General features: G+C 38.2%; 1 protein-coding gene across 27 annotated transcripts in view; it reads left to right on the top strand.

The window, feature by feature from the left end:
- LOC308189761 (uncharacterized protein) overlaps positions 1-16962 on the top strand; it is a 595077-nt gene that overhangs the window by 115587 nt on the left and 462528 nt on the right. For 2 of the 27 annotated variants that reach the window (XR_013946587.1, XR_013946589.1), the window contains 2 exons: positions 101-220; positions 404-1171. The exons of 23 other annotated variants lie outside the window; for them this stretch is intronic. The gene's annotated coding sequence lies outside the window, so the exon portion shown is untranslated. Of the gene's footprint in view, positions 1-100; positions 221-389; positions 1172-11667; positions 12721-16962 lie in introns of those variants that run through there. 2 more of the 27 variants (XR_013946588.1, XR_013946586.1) reach the window with 2 other exon arrangements.

Below are 16962 nucleotides of genomic sequence, written 5' to 3' on the forward strand. Positions count from 1 at the left end.
AGTTAATGTGCATTCTTCAAATGGTTTTGACTCACTGTCTTGAGCAATAAAGAAAGAAATATATGGATGTTAAACCATACATACTTTACCCCTTTCCCAGGGTGGTCTCTGTGCCTGAAAACTATATGAACAGTGCAGTTCATGCGGAAAGATGTTACTGTCCAAAAGGAGTCTGATCTAGCTCAAAGAGGTTTATGTGCACTGACATTGAGTTCTGTAGGTAGGTATTTGATATAAAGTATGGTAAATTGAAATTGGGATGTTTGGGCTGTTTTTAAATGCTGACAGTCCATGGGGAGTGGTGCTTTTAAATAGGCTTCTATGTTCAGTAATGGAAATAACATTATTTAATAGCATGAATTCGATAGAGGAGTGTAATTAAGTGGCAGTCTTTGTGTTACAGCTGTATGCAGTTACCATGACCTGTCAAATAGCAGAACCAGGAACCTTAAGACTGAGGAAAAGCCTCTGAAAGTTGCCAGCAGTTAAGGAAGTGTGGAGTAGATTGCAGAAGGGATGAGTAGCTGAGCTTTGCAGCTCTGTTTGAGACAACTGAACTGCTATGCAGTTTACCATGCTGCAACTCCATGTATTTATTTCAATTCTGGAATATCTGGAAACTAATCTCTTACTGGGTTAATTGTCTTTTACCACTGTGATCTAGAAATGTAAACAAAAATATTTTTATTGACATTAAAGCCAATTCTCCAGTTAACACTGGAATTAACCCATGTTTTCTATACTTCTACTCCGATGTTAGAAGCATGTAAGGCATGGAATGTAAATGGATTTAGTTATTTGCATTGTAACCAGCAAAAAAGTGTTTCTCTGAATATTTTTGACTGAAAAAATAGTCTAGTGATAATTACCTATTTTTACATGTATTATATATGAAGTAGGGATACACATGCTAATTAGATAATAAAATTAAATACTTATGAAGTGCTGTTTGTCTATAAATATAAACTGGTAATTATCACTAAAGATATTTGTTAAAATTCAGACTTGGATAAATAATGAATAGTAATTTATATATTGATACTTTATAAATAAAACACTGCTGTTTCTTTTCTGTTTGATTCTGTTGAGAACCTGACTTTGGTCTCAGTCACGTACATGCTATTGCAGTCAGTCTTTAAAAAAGAAATAAAATGAATACAAAATAAATAAACAGTTGTTATTGTTATTAGGGATTAGTAATCCACATAAATCTTTGCTATTCCTTCATAAAGCTGTGCATTTTGGACAAAAAACATCTGCCCTCTGCCCAGGGCAGGTCACTTGTCTAATTGGAGTCAGAAGTAGCAGTGAGGCCTGACTTTTCTGCCGTGGAGTTTTGTGCCTTTGGGGCAAGTACAGCACTTAGACCTCATGTTCTTTCTTTTCCTTGTGTAAGGCAACATAAACACAGACGGAGTCCCACCCATTTAGAAACCCCATCTTATCTTGTAACAAACTGTGAAGGGCCTACTCTGTATAAAAACCTGTACTATCCTGTTTTATGCCATGTGGAAGTGGTTCGAACAGGTAGGTGGGATGGATGGCTGTACTGGGTCAAGGGCAGGGGACCTGAACTATCTATGTGCGAGGTGTACAGCCACAGGAATTGCATTGACATCTGTGCTCCAACATAACTATGTTCGTTTCATCTCTGCCTTTCCTCATGGCCAGGTGGGAGGTTGCTCCAGATGGGAGGGATGGTAAGCTTGGCCTCCAGCCTGGGCCAGAGGCTATTCCATCACAGCAGTGCAAATGAAGGATTATAGTTTACCCTGACTTTTTCAGTTGGGATTTTTTTCTTTCTTTAATGCTCTTGTAATTAGCCAAGTAGTTTATTTCTTTCCATGAGGAAGATAGCATTTAGTAATCAGTCTGAAGATGCAGAATTTATTCTGCATAGCATGAAGCTTACAGAAAAACACGAATCTCAAAGATGAGGTCAGAGTTTTAGGTATGAAGCAAGAAAAATTCCACTGATGTTCTCTTCAGTTGAGTTCAGTTGAGACTTGTATGTATTATTGGTGATCTCAGTTTCAGGTTGTAAATTGTGGTAAGGTACAACCATGTGATTCTTTGACTTCAGGGCCAATTATACCACTTCAATTCTTGATGTTTGTGGAAATGTTAGAGCATTTACCCTAGACTGATATCAGAAACAGAGAAAGAATTATCACTGCTGTCAGTAATAATAGACTTTAGGAACTGTGTTTTAGTTTAAGTGTCAGTCTTGAGCTACCTGCTCACAACGTGTTCCTATGTTGTCACACAACTTCTTCCACTTGAAAAGTTGTCTTATTTCTACCAAACCTTTGCATTATAACAACCTGAGAAGTTGTGATGCTAGTAAAAATCTCACTGATTTATGCAGAGGCCAGAGATTAATGTTGACTGAGGTAGAAATGAAGTCTTGAGTACCTTGTGTATGTGCCCAAGTCTCAACAATGACAGAAATACATCAGTTTTGGACAGAAACTAGTAAAGTTGGGAAAAAGTACATGTTGAGTTATTTATTTTATACTAAAAAAAAAAAAAAGGTGTTACCATTCTTTTGGCTTACTTGGTGAATAAGGTTTTTGAGTTTCTGTTCATTGTTTCTTTAGGAAAAGAAATAGCAATGAATTTCTCTTTTTCTCCTCCTTCACTTGTGTGTGTTTCCTGCAAGAAGGAGGTAATATTTCTGCATTCTTGAATGCAGTGGAAATTTGCTAGCAGTGGACAAGAACATTTGTATCTCCAAAACTGCTCTAGCATTTTACCTTATTTTTTCCCACTACAAGCCAATGTGAGCAGGTCCCAGGGAAGCACTTATCTTCAGTTTGTGGTGGTGTGCTTTTCATTGTGTGTGTATGTGCCTGAGTGCATGCAGAAGAGAAACTCCAATTAGTGCTCTGACCTTGTATGTTGTTAATTCTCCAGAATAAGCTTTTGGATTTCATGGACCAAGTTTGCTTACAGCCTTATTCTGCAAAGGTGTGTGTATTTTTTTTTTCTTTCCATTTTTATAGCTTCCATTAAATAAAGGATCCGTTAATTGCTTGTAGGCAACTTTCCAGGTTGGCAGCTTTCCAGCTCAGCAGCTTCAGTACGTCTGTGTGATTTGTTGACTCTTTGTACAATACTGCTAAAATCTCATGGGACAAAAACAATAGGTGTCCAGTTGCCATCCAGACTCATGTAGTAGTATGTCCTTCCCCTGTGGTGACCAGTCTCAGCTGGAGAAGATGCAAAGATGACCAAGTATATTGTCATTGACACTTGCAATCCATGTAAAATGTGGTGAAACTGCTTGGTCTGAACAGGTAAGATGTCATTGCTACCTAACCGATTGGTCTCCTGACTTCTTTATTGTGATTTGAACATGTTTTTCTTCAGATCTACTCATGAAGAGTAAGAGTTGATCCTGAAGGCTGATCCTGAAGTCTTATATTAATGGGGAATTTAGTGGGACTTCCTCTCTCTCAATATTATGCCTTCCCGTCTTTTATCTTACCTTAAATGATTAAACAGTGCAAGCTTGTGTCATCAAGGTGGCTGTTTCTGTGACTGTTGCAGGCATGAGATGCATCACTCTGTAATTGTTTACCAGTTTTCTGTAAACTAAGGTGTATTCTTTTTTTGGAGAAACAGTTTCAGTCTTGATTCAGTGTTTTTGTACTCACTATGACAAACCCAGATTATTTGGTATTAACAAATGCATTCTTCATATACAACAATTATAGCTGACACGTTGTTGTTCATATTATCAACTTAGGACCTAGCAAATCAGGGTATGCTCCTTCAGTTGCTGGGACAAAATCTTGGTTTGAGCAGTCTTTCCATTAATCTTTAGATGCCGTTATGTAAACCACAAACACAATTGTAAGCCCACGTATAATAACATAGTATGACTGTCCGTGGTACCCTGAAAAAGCAGCAAAAAGCATTTTCAGCAATGATGCGCTAAATCCAACTACTGTGTCCTCAAAGTGGCCAAATGTCAACATCTAATACACTGCTTTTCTACTCCTTTTCCTAGCAGTGTATCTGACTTAGTGGTCTGTTTTAGAGATGTCTTAGCAGATGAATTGAACTTCACTCTTGTATTCTGCTATTTTCTAATGCTTGATGTTCTGAAGGGATAAACTAGGCCTTTGCTGTTTTGGACTTTGTTCCCAAGAGAAAAATTCCATGCCATTCTCATTTAGAATAACATGGAGTTCTAATAGACTTTTGAGACATATTTTTTTCCAAGTACAGTAAAAGTTCATTATCTACCACTGTGAAACAAGCAAGGTTAATGTCTTCTGTTGCTGTTTCATCTTGATAGTATACCAAGCATTTTTTACTAGATACCTACTTTTCAAAGGAAAAAAAAAATATTTTGAAAGTGTGTTTAGATTTACAGTGGCTGTAGCAGAACATATACGACTAAAATTAGTCGTATGAAGTCGAATGAAGTGTTGTGACTTCATTCATATACCAAGCAGGCAAGGTACACACAAAACACTACTTGTGAGTTCTGTTGAGTCTAGGAAACAAAAATGTATAATTTCAATTTCCCTTTATTGTTCTATGCATTTATCTAATTACTGAAGTTTGTACTATATAATTGCTCGTTGCAATTTTGAACAACAACAACAAAAAAAACTGTCCCCCCCGCCCAAAAAAAAAAAAAACGGAATAGCAATGCAGAAGTAAAGAGCAACTCTTAAATATTTTTAGGCATTTGCATAGTTTGAGTCATAGTGTACACCAAAGCCCTAAACAAAACAACATTATTGTTTTTCTGCCTTATCTCAAATTGTATTTCTGATGCAACTTGTAGCAAATCTGTTATCTGTAACTTCTGAGCCAGATGCCTGACACTTTAGGCATGCCCATAAACAATATCTAATGCATTCAAATGAGACTGTTTAAAACTTGTTCTTCCCGTGCACATGTTTTGCTTGTTTTAAGCTGAACTAGATGACATTAAGGTAAGAAATAATTATGAGACCAATCTCATGGGGCTCTCAGAGTACTTAATTTGCACTGACTTCAGGCCATGCTGCCAGAAAAAAAGCCAAAGAAGCAAAAATGTAATGAGATCTGAATACACTAATTAAACTTCCCAACCCAAAGGGTTGATATATACAAACAACTGTTATATTTGATGCTGCTCTACTTTATTACTGTTTTTCTAAGAATTTCTCTGCATCCATATGTGGCTTTCAGTTCACCGTTTTGATCAGTGCGTCAATAATGCTTTGTGAGGAGAAAATGTTACTTTTTTTTTTCCCTTTTTGTTCAGTAATGAAACAATTAACCTGTGCTGCGACAACTCTCAAACTTCTTAAGATAGGTTTTTCTTATCGGGTCTAGTAATTCACTTCCTTGGAACCTTGATCTATGTGCTTGGTATTTTCAATAAAATGGCAAGTCCATGTGGAAACAGACGCAGTGAAGCATCCAGTCATGAACTTGACCTTTTTTTTATTCTGCTGGTTTGATAACATTTTTGCAATATGAGAGACCATTTTTAACTTAGCCAAAGTGACATTTTTACTTTTCCATGTACAAACAAAAGCAGAAATGTAATTTTATTGTGCCTTACTTTTCCCGTTGAACTGCCTAGACCTTTTCAAATACCTTTCCAGATTATCAAAAGAAAGCAAAATTATTTTCTTCATTGTGATAGTGTTTCTGTACTTTTACATAGACAGTGCTAGATGTACAATTTAATAATTCACACAAAAAAGTCACTTCTTGCCAGCTGCTTTTTTCTCCCAACTATGGTGTGATGATGACTGAAGTAGTAATTTATGCTATTATGAAATATATTCTGTATAGTCCTATGTAGTTTATTTTTGACTGAATAACACAGATGGGTAAAATATTACACAGTTTTTCTGTAACTAAATTTCTTTAGTTTGTTTTTCATTTAAAAAGTAGCTACTCCAAAAGCATTTTGAAACTCTTTTTGCAAATGTAATAACTTACTGAGGTTGGCAGGGACTGTGGGAGATGGCCTAATCTAAGTCCTACCCCTGCTCAAAGCAGGGTCAGCTAGAGCAGGTTTTGCACAACTGTGTCTAGTTGGATTTTTAATGTCTCCAAGGAAAGAGACTCCACAACTTCTCTGGGCAACCTGTACTAGTATTCAAACACTGTGACAGCAAAAGGTTTGGGGTTTCTTGTTCTGTTTCACTTTTGCTTCTTAAAACAAGTAGGTAGAGTTTTATGTATTTCAGTTGGTTTGTCTTCTCAGTGGGTGCCACTGAGAAGGGTCAGGCTCTCTCTTCATAATCTTGAGATCCCCCTTGAATCTTCTTTCTGATGCTCAGCAGTCCCAGTTCTCTCGGCCTCTCCCTGTGTGACAAGTGCTCCAATCAGTCATTTTCAGGGCCTTAAGTCATGCCACAGAAAAGAAAGCTGTGTCTGCAGCACAGATTCAAGATTCAAAAAAAGCAACCTTCATAGAGGGCAATATGTCTCACAGATCTCATTTATGTTCAAACAGCAGCTACAAGATTTTGTCACTTCTGTTGTTTAAAGAAAGAAAAACAAAACGGAAAGTTGAAAAGTATCATCTGGTCTATCTTGTTAATTTATTGTACTTTTCCTTTAAAACAAACGTGTGACTCCCATGTAGGTGGCTGTTAAGAACAGTGCTGTTACAGAGGAGGTGGCATTCAAGCTACCACCCAGTGATGAAGAGATTTTGCGTTGCCTTGGCACACAAGAAAAGGATGAGGACAAAGATGTTGGTGAAAAGCTTTATCCAAAGAGAATGGCATTCCAAACGGGATGCCTAATAAGCAGAGAAGTTGATGCAGGGAGGTGGGAACTGGATGCAGCAGGCACCTGGGAAGACAGACTTCACTTGATCTTAGTGAGCCATCTTGCCTGTGCTTCTGAGGTGTTCCCAGCTGAGCAAGGCAATGACGGGCTTGTTTGTATCTATCTCCTTGGATCTCAGCAAGAAGTGTTACTCTCCAAAGGGAGAGCAGTTGAGCGACTGTTGCCCTCCTCTGGATCCCTCTGACTGTAGTGCTGTGGAAGGAGGCGAGCAATGAGATTCACAGCTTTTCCTCTGAGCAGCTTCTGTTGCTGTACGATGCACTCAAGGAGGCCCGGTGGCTGGTGTTTATACTCATTCCAGTCATGCTTAAAGATTAGTTTCAATCTCAAAAGAAGAAGAAGGTATTATTTCTTCTTTCCTTCTTCTCCTTTTCTTCAGCCAATATAGCCAGGAGTGGTGTGTCAGTACAAGATCCTTACAGCCTGTACTGTCTCTTTGTTTTTTGTTAATGTAAGCATGGGGAAAGGTAGGGAAGAATTTCCTTGCAGAGCTATGATCCAGTGGAAAGGACAGATAAAATGCTAAGTTGTAAACACTAGATTGAGATGTCTGTTAGTACTAACATTTTGTTTTATTGCTAGCAAATAAAGTAATTAGCAATGATTGAACTTCTGGTTACTACTGTCTAATTGAATTACTTCTTAAGAACAACAAATTCAACTGTGGCAGTATAAGTGAATGAAATGAATCCTAAAATACGAATTCAGTTAATTTATAGATCAATTGCCTCTTACTGATTACCTTTTATTATCCTAGCTTCGTCTGGGCAGTTAGAAATACTGTTTTAAACAATCTGGGAAATCTAACATTTTTTCCTTAATGATGATCCTTCTCTTAATCAATAGGCAGGATATCACTCCCTTCCTCTCTTTACAGAATTTGTGGTGTGTTTTTTTTTTTTTACATTCTGCTTTACTCTCATTTTAAAGTACCCAAGGAATTCCAGTTTGATCTAATTTCTTCAAGGTATTCTGATTCTTGATCTGCAATGTATGTATGGAATACTTGAGAAAAATGTTGTGGATTCAGCTCTTCCTGCATATACATAGTCACCTGTGTATAAATAATCATAATTCATATTTTTTCCCATCGTGTGCTTGAATAAGGGTTAAAGCATTATGTCTGGAGTGCTACCAGCATTCCCTTTGGGCTTTGATACATCAGCAAATAGAACCTAGTGAGCCAGCGGAATTCAGTTCTAATTGCTTTAATCAGCAGGGTCAAAACATAGTCAAATTATCAGTGATATTCACAGTCTGCAGGTTTTTACAGTGAATACAAAACACTGACGCAGGATCTGGGATGATTCACTTTTGTAACAAAGTCTTGTAAATACCTTAGAGTAATCACCAATGTAGTAATAAATTTGATGATCAAACAACTATTTTTATTTCAGAAATTTTTAACAGTTCTAAAACTCTTTGCTGTTAATGCATTAGTTGCATATGTTTTTACTACCTAGAAACTACAACTTGCATGTTGAAAAATGACTACCTCCAAACAGAAACATTCAGTAAATTGGGGTACACATGAGAAGAAGTGCTTAAATCTGCACAAATTGTATTAGACATACATTTAATAGCATTGAATGGATACTTAGCATAGGCACAGAAAGCCTCTGTGTCAAGGGCAATGGGTGGTTCATGGAAGGAAACGCAGGAAGAGAGGAAACATCATCCAGAATTGTGGAATCTCTTTAATGAGCCAATAGTGATTTCAAAGATTAAGATTTACCGAATTAAATGTCAAGTTATGACAAAATTAGATCATTTTCTTCCTTAAAGGTTGATAAATCTTTGATTTTCTTTTTAATTCTGCTTTTAAAAGAATAAAATAATGTGTTTCTTGTTACCTAGTTTCGCTGCTGCAGTCACTGACACAGGCAAAGCTTCCATTTAAGCACAAAAAGCAGCCTAAAAGGAAAAGGGATTTTCTTCTTAAAATAAAAATATATGACATGAAGGAAACTGGAATTTCATATAATGCTCTGTTTTCACCAATGAGTAAAGAACTAAATGAAAACGTACTTCCATTGCATCCGATTATTTTTCCCTGAACTTATAATGGGTTGGCTCATAAAATTATTGCTTCTTATGATATTTAGTGATCTTTGAAAGAATAGTAAGTAGAAATGTTACCCTTAGACATCTAACATTACTCCTAACACTTCATGAGGGGTGCAAGAAGTAATACAAATACTGAAACTTTACATTTCACAGAACTTGAAAATATTTCAATTGGCAAGTGAAATTCTTCATATCATTGCGGTGATCTACATTTGATGTTCATACATTCTTTTGCTGAAATAGTTCAGAAATTTACATCTTTTCTGAACCTAGTCACACCATGAGAACTGACTTCACTACTTTCAGTCCATTTGTTTACCTCTTAGTAAATGCATGAAGGATCTGTGAAAGTCCTTGCAGTGGTATTTTACCAGTTGTCTGTAAAACTTTTCATTTCAGCTTTGCTGGAGTTAACTCCGCAGTAACAAGACAATAATTTGTAAGGAGACGTAGTTCTGGCAAAGCTTCTTGGAAGCTCATCTGAATGTATGTGTGTGAGCTCAAGACCTTCCAGTGCAGTCTGGGCAATGATCAGTCAACACGGTGGTATAAAAGAACAGCAGGCAGAAGTGTGCTTCTGAAACCTTGCCATGGTCTAAATAAAAGCTCCACTGATAAGCTCCACTGATAGATTCATAACTACAGCAGGTATCATAGCTGAAGGGCAAGTACGGGTTGTAGCAACTCTGGGCCTGGGCGGTTAATAGGGAACCCTAAAAGTAGGATAGATGGCTTTCAAAGGAAATCCAGTTGTTTGCAACTATTAATTCTTCCATTTAAAGTTAATAAAGATGTCTTTAGGTTTGTTTTTTATTCTGTGTTTTTGCTGCTTCTGTACTTTCCATCCTGGGCATTATATAGCAGCTATCTGGTCACTAACAGAGTAAGGTTTTCTTTTAAATTATCAAAGCAAAGATGATGGCGGGGCTTGGCTTCCATCTGCTGAACAGGAGAAACAGGGCCACCTTATCTCTTAACGCAGTACAAGGATGTGAAATACTTTAGATAATCTTTACTTCCAGATGAAAACCATGCTTGCTTTTATATTTGGAACACACATTGAATATTACAGACAGGTCCAGTGGGGAAACAGTTGTGGTAGGTTTTTTTAAGGAAGAGAGTCCAAGGCCACAGCAGGGAGTTGTGGCAGTGTGTGACAATGTGTTGGTGTTCTGCTCAGTAAGGGACGCACGAAGAGGAAAAAACAGTTTGGTCCTGGTGGTGTTCTGGGTGAGCAAAGGGAAACCATAAAATATCAGATGTTATCCTTCTGTCATGTGTGCCACAAGGATGGATCAACCAGGCTAGAAATGGAGCACTTGATGACAAGTTTCTTTCTGTTCTTTTCACCCTGCTCCCTTTAAATCAAATGCTACAATGCTCTGAAACACTTTGTAGGGGATCTCTGAGTATGAGCATGGAGACAAGAAGCTCTGTTGTTCAAAAAGTGAAGTGTGAGTGGGCTTCACAGAAGGAAGTCCAAGGAGTACAAGGCAGGGCCCAAGTAAGGCATACTAAGGTGAAGAATTAAAACTTACCTGTTGTGATGGGGAAGTACTTAGACAGGAAAAGGAGAAATAGATATTTAATTGTATGGGAACTTAGTGTGTGTTTGGAAACATCAATGCATATCATCAAAACATTCTGTATCAGTGGAAGTATCTATTTTAATAAATTCTCTGACCAGCATTTTTATTTTTATTAGCTCCAACAAGACTTGTCAGGGCAAACAGTCCTATCCTTTGACATGCTCATTTCAAATCCTTTACCTCTTCCATTGCCAGGTGTTCTGGGCTGGATTTGATATTTTGTTAAGCAGTTCTCTTGCAGCAGGAGCATAATTCTTAGTTTTAATTGTTGAACAACACCAATGGGTCCATGTAAGTGGATGTCTTGTGGTTTTGATCTGAGAGGGTGCTTTGTCTTACCTCTTAATAGTCTCTACTAGAAGGACAGTGCACAAGCACTTGCAGATTTTTTTTTTTTATGTACTGATAATATATTTCATGTTATATTTGAGGTAAATCATAATGAACTGTTGAATTCATCCAGTCAACCAGCATGCTGTCAGGTTAGACCATACTTGCAAATTGAATTCTAGACCCTTAACCCCACTGACTGAAACTGACCATGGAAACTAATTGTAAGTTAGTTCCAAGTAATTGTATGTGTTACAATGGTGCTTAAATATGAAGTTGTGCATTCAAACAGACCTAAGGCTTCTGAAAGTTAATTACGGCTGTTAAGAAGACAACATTTTTACTGTAATGTAGTCAGTTATTTTGCCCTGTAATAGGCCTGGTGTGTCAACCAAAGCCATTCATCTTTATTCCCACTGTAAGAGACCATGACATTTTAGTATGTTGAAAATAGTACTCCCCAGATACAAATAACCTGGAAGGAGATTTGGTAAGTAAGGGAAGAACAAAAGGCGAGGTAAAAGTCTATTATGTCATTACTGATGTTCTTCTGAATTTATGCTAAAACAACATTCTTCTGATTGCAGAGGGGGTTAAATAAACTTCTGGGTTTCCTTTATTCACACATATTAACCTGATTATCACATAATTCTGCAGTGTTTATTCTTCTACAGGCACTGCATTCCTGTCCTGGGGGGAAAAAAAGGGCAAAAAAAAAAAAAAATCCTTTGTCCTCTGTTCTTAGGAAGGCTTTCCATGACTTGTGTAGCTCTCAGCATGAGAAAGTTCTTACCTTATTTATTTATTTAATTTTTACATGTAATAAAGGAAATGTCTTTTCCATTTGGTATTTCTTTCCAAGCTTGCCTTTGTGGAAGAGACGTGAGATGGACAGGAAAAGTAATTTATGAACTATGGACTCTAAAAGAGATAAGAGATTTTTCTGCCTCTTCAAGAAGAACTAGAAAACCAGAAGATACCTGCTTCAATTCTGAAACCATCTTCATTTGTCTTAGTCCATAGATACCTTTGCTTAGCTATTTGTTAACGTATCCAGAAAGATCTAAGGTGTATACTGCACACAGAGTTGTGTCGTGTAGATAATTAACTAGTTACTTGACCAAGAAATGTTTTTGTGTGTGACTTGGGGAGAAAAAAAAAGTTAGACTTCGTTCTATTTTAATGCAAAAGTCCTTTTTGGATTCTGTGCTGCTTATGAGCACTTTCATCTCTGAATTTGTGCAAGGCTGTATATTGTTTTGCAGTAAAGAAACAAGCAAAGAACAGATCAGAATTTATAAAAGTGAGATTAGGAATATGTTGCAATTTACTTATTTTTATTAGCTTTTGGTCATTACATGTTGCATTTTCTTTTTAAGTATCTGGCATGTTTTTCAGCTTAACCTTTTCTATTTGTCTTTTTTTTTTTTTTTTAACTGAAATGTGTGTGTTTAGTTCAAATAAAAAAGGCACTTAGTATAGACTTTCTTTGGTCCAATAAACCAATGATGGATTTGGCTACAGCTCTGGAGCTGCTTCTATTCATTTTCTAATAAGTTATGATACCTCATAGGTTCTAACGAACTTTTCCCTGTTTAATTAGGTGTCAGACAGTTAGAGACGCCACTCGTGACTTTTCATGTTAGTGGGAGATGAAATACTGAAGTAAGCTGTGGACTAATTAAAATTACCTTACTGGGAATAGCTTTTTGCACTCCACTCTAAAGTAGGGAAAATGGATTTGTTTGTAGCTCTTATGAAAAGGCACCTTAGTAGTAATGTGGCTTGGAATAAAACCTTAAATGCAGGGCCACTAGGCTTTTTTTTTTTAGTTGTTTTATTTGATACAATACAGGGTGCTGAATCAGCACCTGAAAGCATATACAACAAGCTGCATTTTAAAATTAATTTTTTTCCTTTCAATTCTGTTTACAGAATATCTCAGAATCACCTAATGGCTGCTGATGAAAATCAGTTTTCCTTGAAATTTCTGATTAAAAACCTCAGTGGCAAGTTTGCATGTCTTTTTATAAATGTGTACAGTTTGCTTTCCTTCGTGCTTTTCTGTATATAAGCTATTGTGCACAGGATATTTGCTAAACTAATCAAGAGTATTATTTAGCCTTTAACATATGAATAAACCCTTATCTGTCCCTGAAGATCTTACTTGCTCTTCTCAGAATGTTTTTTTGCCATGAGTTCATCATTCCTGAATAATGGGTTACCAGAATTGTACGGTGTTTGGGACCACCTACAATTTTTGTACTTACTGGTTTCTTGGCCTTGTAACTTTGTAATCTTTGCTTAAAATAGCACACTCAATGTATTCTAAGGTTATAGTATAGAAGGTGTTTGGAGTTAGCCTCTAAGAACATAGCAATTGTGATTTATACTGCACAAGTTCTCAGTTATCTTGCTCTTCTGTAACAGTCTAACCCTAACCAAAAAAACTAATCCTCAGGAAAGTTTATTAAGTCTGTATCTCTCATGAAATACTTTTATTTTTTTACACAACTCTTTGTCATCTCCTATTTTGCAGGTTTGCCACTAGCGTGTGGTTAGTGTGGTTTCTGTGTTTTTTGTTTTGTTGTTGTCGTTTTTGTTGTTGGTTTTGTTTGTCTGTTTGTTTTTTGTTTTCTTTTTGGTACGGAGGGTGGGTGGCAACAGCAGTGATTTTAAAACTCCCTCACTTCTCAGGGTGAAGCAGTAACTTACTACATTTCCCTAATGAGAAGTCTATTACTTCTGATGTCAGAAGAAAATGTGCACTACCTGCATTACTTTAGGGAATGAAGCATCAGCTTCTGACACCCCCAAAGTTCTACCAAATAATGTTGTGTTACAAACAGAGCAAATCAATAATTCCTGAAATACCAGGGTTTCTCTGCTGCCAGGGATGCTGTGCTGACAGATCAGCTAGGTGGTCGTTGTAGTAATTTACATTGTAGTGATGGCTTGATTGACATTCCTGCTTGTAAATACAATTCAGAACTGATTTGCAGACTTTGTCTTTTGTCATGGACTGATTAAATTTAAAATTGTCTTTCTCACAACTGCTTATTCATGCTCTGGGGCTGGGAGATGAGTGGTTTATACTCATTGATAGAGACCTTCAGGAAGGACTGTGAACAATGACTCAAACCAAGCCCGAATTAAGCGACAACGCATTGGGAGGTTGTGTATCTTCTGCTTCAATAAATTTAGTTTTCCATAGCAATACTTCTTTGTATTGTAGGACTGTTAAACCAGGTTTGAGGACTCGTGCTAGATAATTTTTTTAATAATACAGGGTCATAAATTAACAGTAGTTCATCGAATCATTTGTGATACTTTGTTCCAGCTGTAGCTGGGAGTATGACCCTTTGAGGGGAGGCTTATAAGAAAGTATTTTTAGAAGCAGCATGCTGGTAACGGTTACAGTTCTGCATAGCACAGCCATTGGAAATAGAATCATAGAATATCCTGAGTTGGAAGGGACTCATGAGGATTATCGAGTCCAAATCCTGGCACCACACAGGTCTACCCAAAAATTCAGACCATGTGACTAAGTGCACAGTCCAAACGCTTCTTAAACTTCAACAGGCTTGGTGCTGTGACTGTGTCCCTAGGGAGCCTGTTCCAGTGTGCGACCACCCTCTCAGTGAAGAAGCTCTTCCTGATGTCAAGCTTGAACCTCCCCTGCCTCAGCTTGACACCATTCCCACAGGTCCTATCTCTGGTGACTAAGGAGAATAGGTCGACGCCTGCCCCTCCACTCCCCCTCGTGAGGAAGCTGTAGACCGCGATGAGGTCCCCCCCTCAGCCTCCTCTTTCCAGGCTGAACAGGCCAAGTGACCTCAGCCGCTCCTCATATGTCTTTCTCTCTAGTCCCTTCACCATCTTCGTCATCCTTCCTCTGGACACTCTCCAACAGCTTCATGTCCTTTTTGTACTGTGGTGCCCAGAACTGCACACAGTGTGCTGGTGTGACCTCACCTGGAGCAGAGCGGGACAATCCCTTCCCTCGACCGACTAGCAATGCCGTGCTTGATGCACCCCAGGATACGGTTGGCCTTCCTGGCTGCCAGGGCACACTGCTGGCTCATATTCCACTTGCTGTCAACCACAACCCCCAGATCCCTCTCTGCGGGGCTGCTCTCCAGCATCTCATCGCCCAGTCTGTATGTATAGCCAGGGTTGCCCCGTCCCAGGTGCAGGACCCGGCACTTGCTCTTGTTAAACTTCATGCGGTTGGTGGTTGCACAGCTCTCCATTCTGTCCAGATCTCTCTGCAAGGCCTTTCCATTGTCAACAGAGTCAACAACTCCTCCAAGTTTAGTATCATCAGCAAATTTGTACAAAACACCTTCTAGTCCTACATCCAAATCGTTTATAAAAACATTGAAGAGGACTGGCCCTAAAATGGAGCCCTGGGGGAACCTGCTGGTGACCAGCTGCCAGCCTGATGTGGCCCCATTTACCACAACCCTTTGAGCCCTGCCCATCAGCCAATTGCTCACCCATCATATGATGTTTTTGTTTAGCTGTATGCTGGACATTTTGTCCAGTAGGATCCTATGGGAAACCGTGTCAAAAGCTTTGCTGAAGTCCAAAAAGATCACATCAGTGGGTTTCTCTTGATCGACTAGATGGGTGATCTTATCATAAAAGGAAATCAAATTTGTTAGGCAGGACCCACTCCTCATGAACCCATGTTGGCTGGTATATGCAATGACTGCATATAGTATTGTAATTTTATGATAGCTGCCATTAATATACATGTGTGTCTGTACGCATATCTGTGTATATGTGTTTAGAGTCTTAGGTGGTCTTAAGAGAGCCCTGTGAAAAGTAATATTTATGTAATTAAATACAAGCAAAAGAACTGTCTTGTGTAGGGTTCTAAAGCAGAGTAACAGCCTTTCAGCCTGCTGCTGTAGGCGGTTTAGGGACAGGGACTTTTTCTCAAGGATGTTTATATTCTTTGAAACCATAAACTTCCCATAGCTAGATAGGAAAATAATTTGCATGTTGCAGTTATGTGGATTGCATTGATTATTTTTTTCCCCAAAAATAATTGTTGAAACTTTTGGTTTGTCTTTGAATAAAAGTTTATCCTGTTCAACCCCTCGGGTAGCAATGTAAATAGATTGCAAATATTTTATAGAAACATCATGTGTAGTTTTACAGAAATGGCAGAAAGCTCAGTAGCCCTGGGAATGTGCTCTATTTAGCCCTATTTAGTTTCGTGAATTATCTTCTTGTTTATCTGTCTTTAGGTGCTAACTTTAGAAAGCTGTTAATAAAAATACTGGCTTATGGTGTGAGAATAAGATACCCTATGGTCATGGACAAGGGAATTCTGGTGAACAAAATACTTGGCTCTATGTCAATGCAATAGGGCATCCAGCTCATATAATAACAATAATTTTGCCTTGGTTATATTCAGGATTAAAAAGAATACAAAAATGTTTCAGAAAGCAAAAGAAAACTGAGAGGTTTAAGTAGTGTTGCTGAGCTGCATGACTGGGGTATGTTCAGCACAGAAGAAAGTTAGTGTCCTGCAGTTTCTTCTCCCATTAAGGAAATTCTGTGCTCATAATCATCCCTGTTTTTTCCTTGGACCACTCTTTTTTTTTTTTTTTCAAATTTGCAAATAGTTCAGACCCCTGAAGCGAGATGTAGGTTACTGCGGTTTTATACTTCAGTGCTTCTCATGTTTGCTTAGCGTAGCAGAAGCAGTAACACTGCTGAGTTGGAGCCTGTTATCTGCTGATTAGCCTTGCTGAGAACTCTTAAATTAGCACAGGTTTGCTGTGCTGGGAGCTGAGGACTACTCCCCATGGCATGAGGATGTGACCGTGGCAGATCAGGCCTGAAATCCTGGTGGGGCAGTGGAGCATCCGTTTCACCTGCCATTCCCCAGTAATGCTCTTTCAGTTTAGGGGGGCAGGGAAATCACCCCCCAGAACTAATGCATGTTATGAAGATGCCAATTACTGTTTAAAACAACAACCAAAAAAAGTCCAGACTGCCACTGTGCTTAGTGAGTCATTACAGAGAGTTCTTTAAGCAGGTTAATAAGGTGATCTACTGCTGTGGATGGGTGACAAGAGTGCCTTCTATGGTGTGACAAAAATGCCTTTGATCACCAACCGGTACCACAAGTAATCAGTAG

The sequence above is a fragment of the Anser brachyrhynchus genome, assembly GCF_964034855.1.
Source record: "Anser brachyrhynchus genome assembly, chromosome: 2".
Taxonomy (NCBI): domain Eukaryota; kingdom Metazoa; phylum Chordata; class Aves; order Anseriformes; family Anatidae; genus Anser; species Anser brachyrhynchus.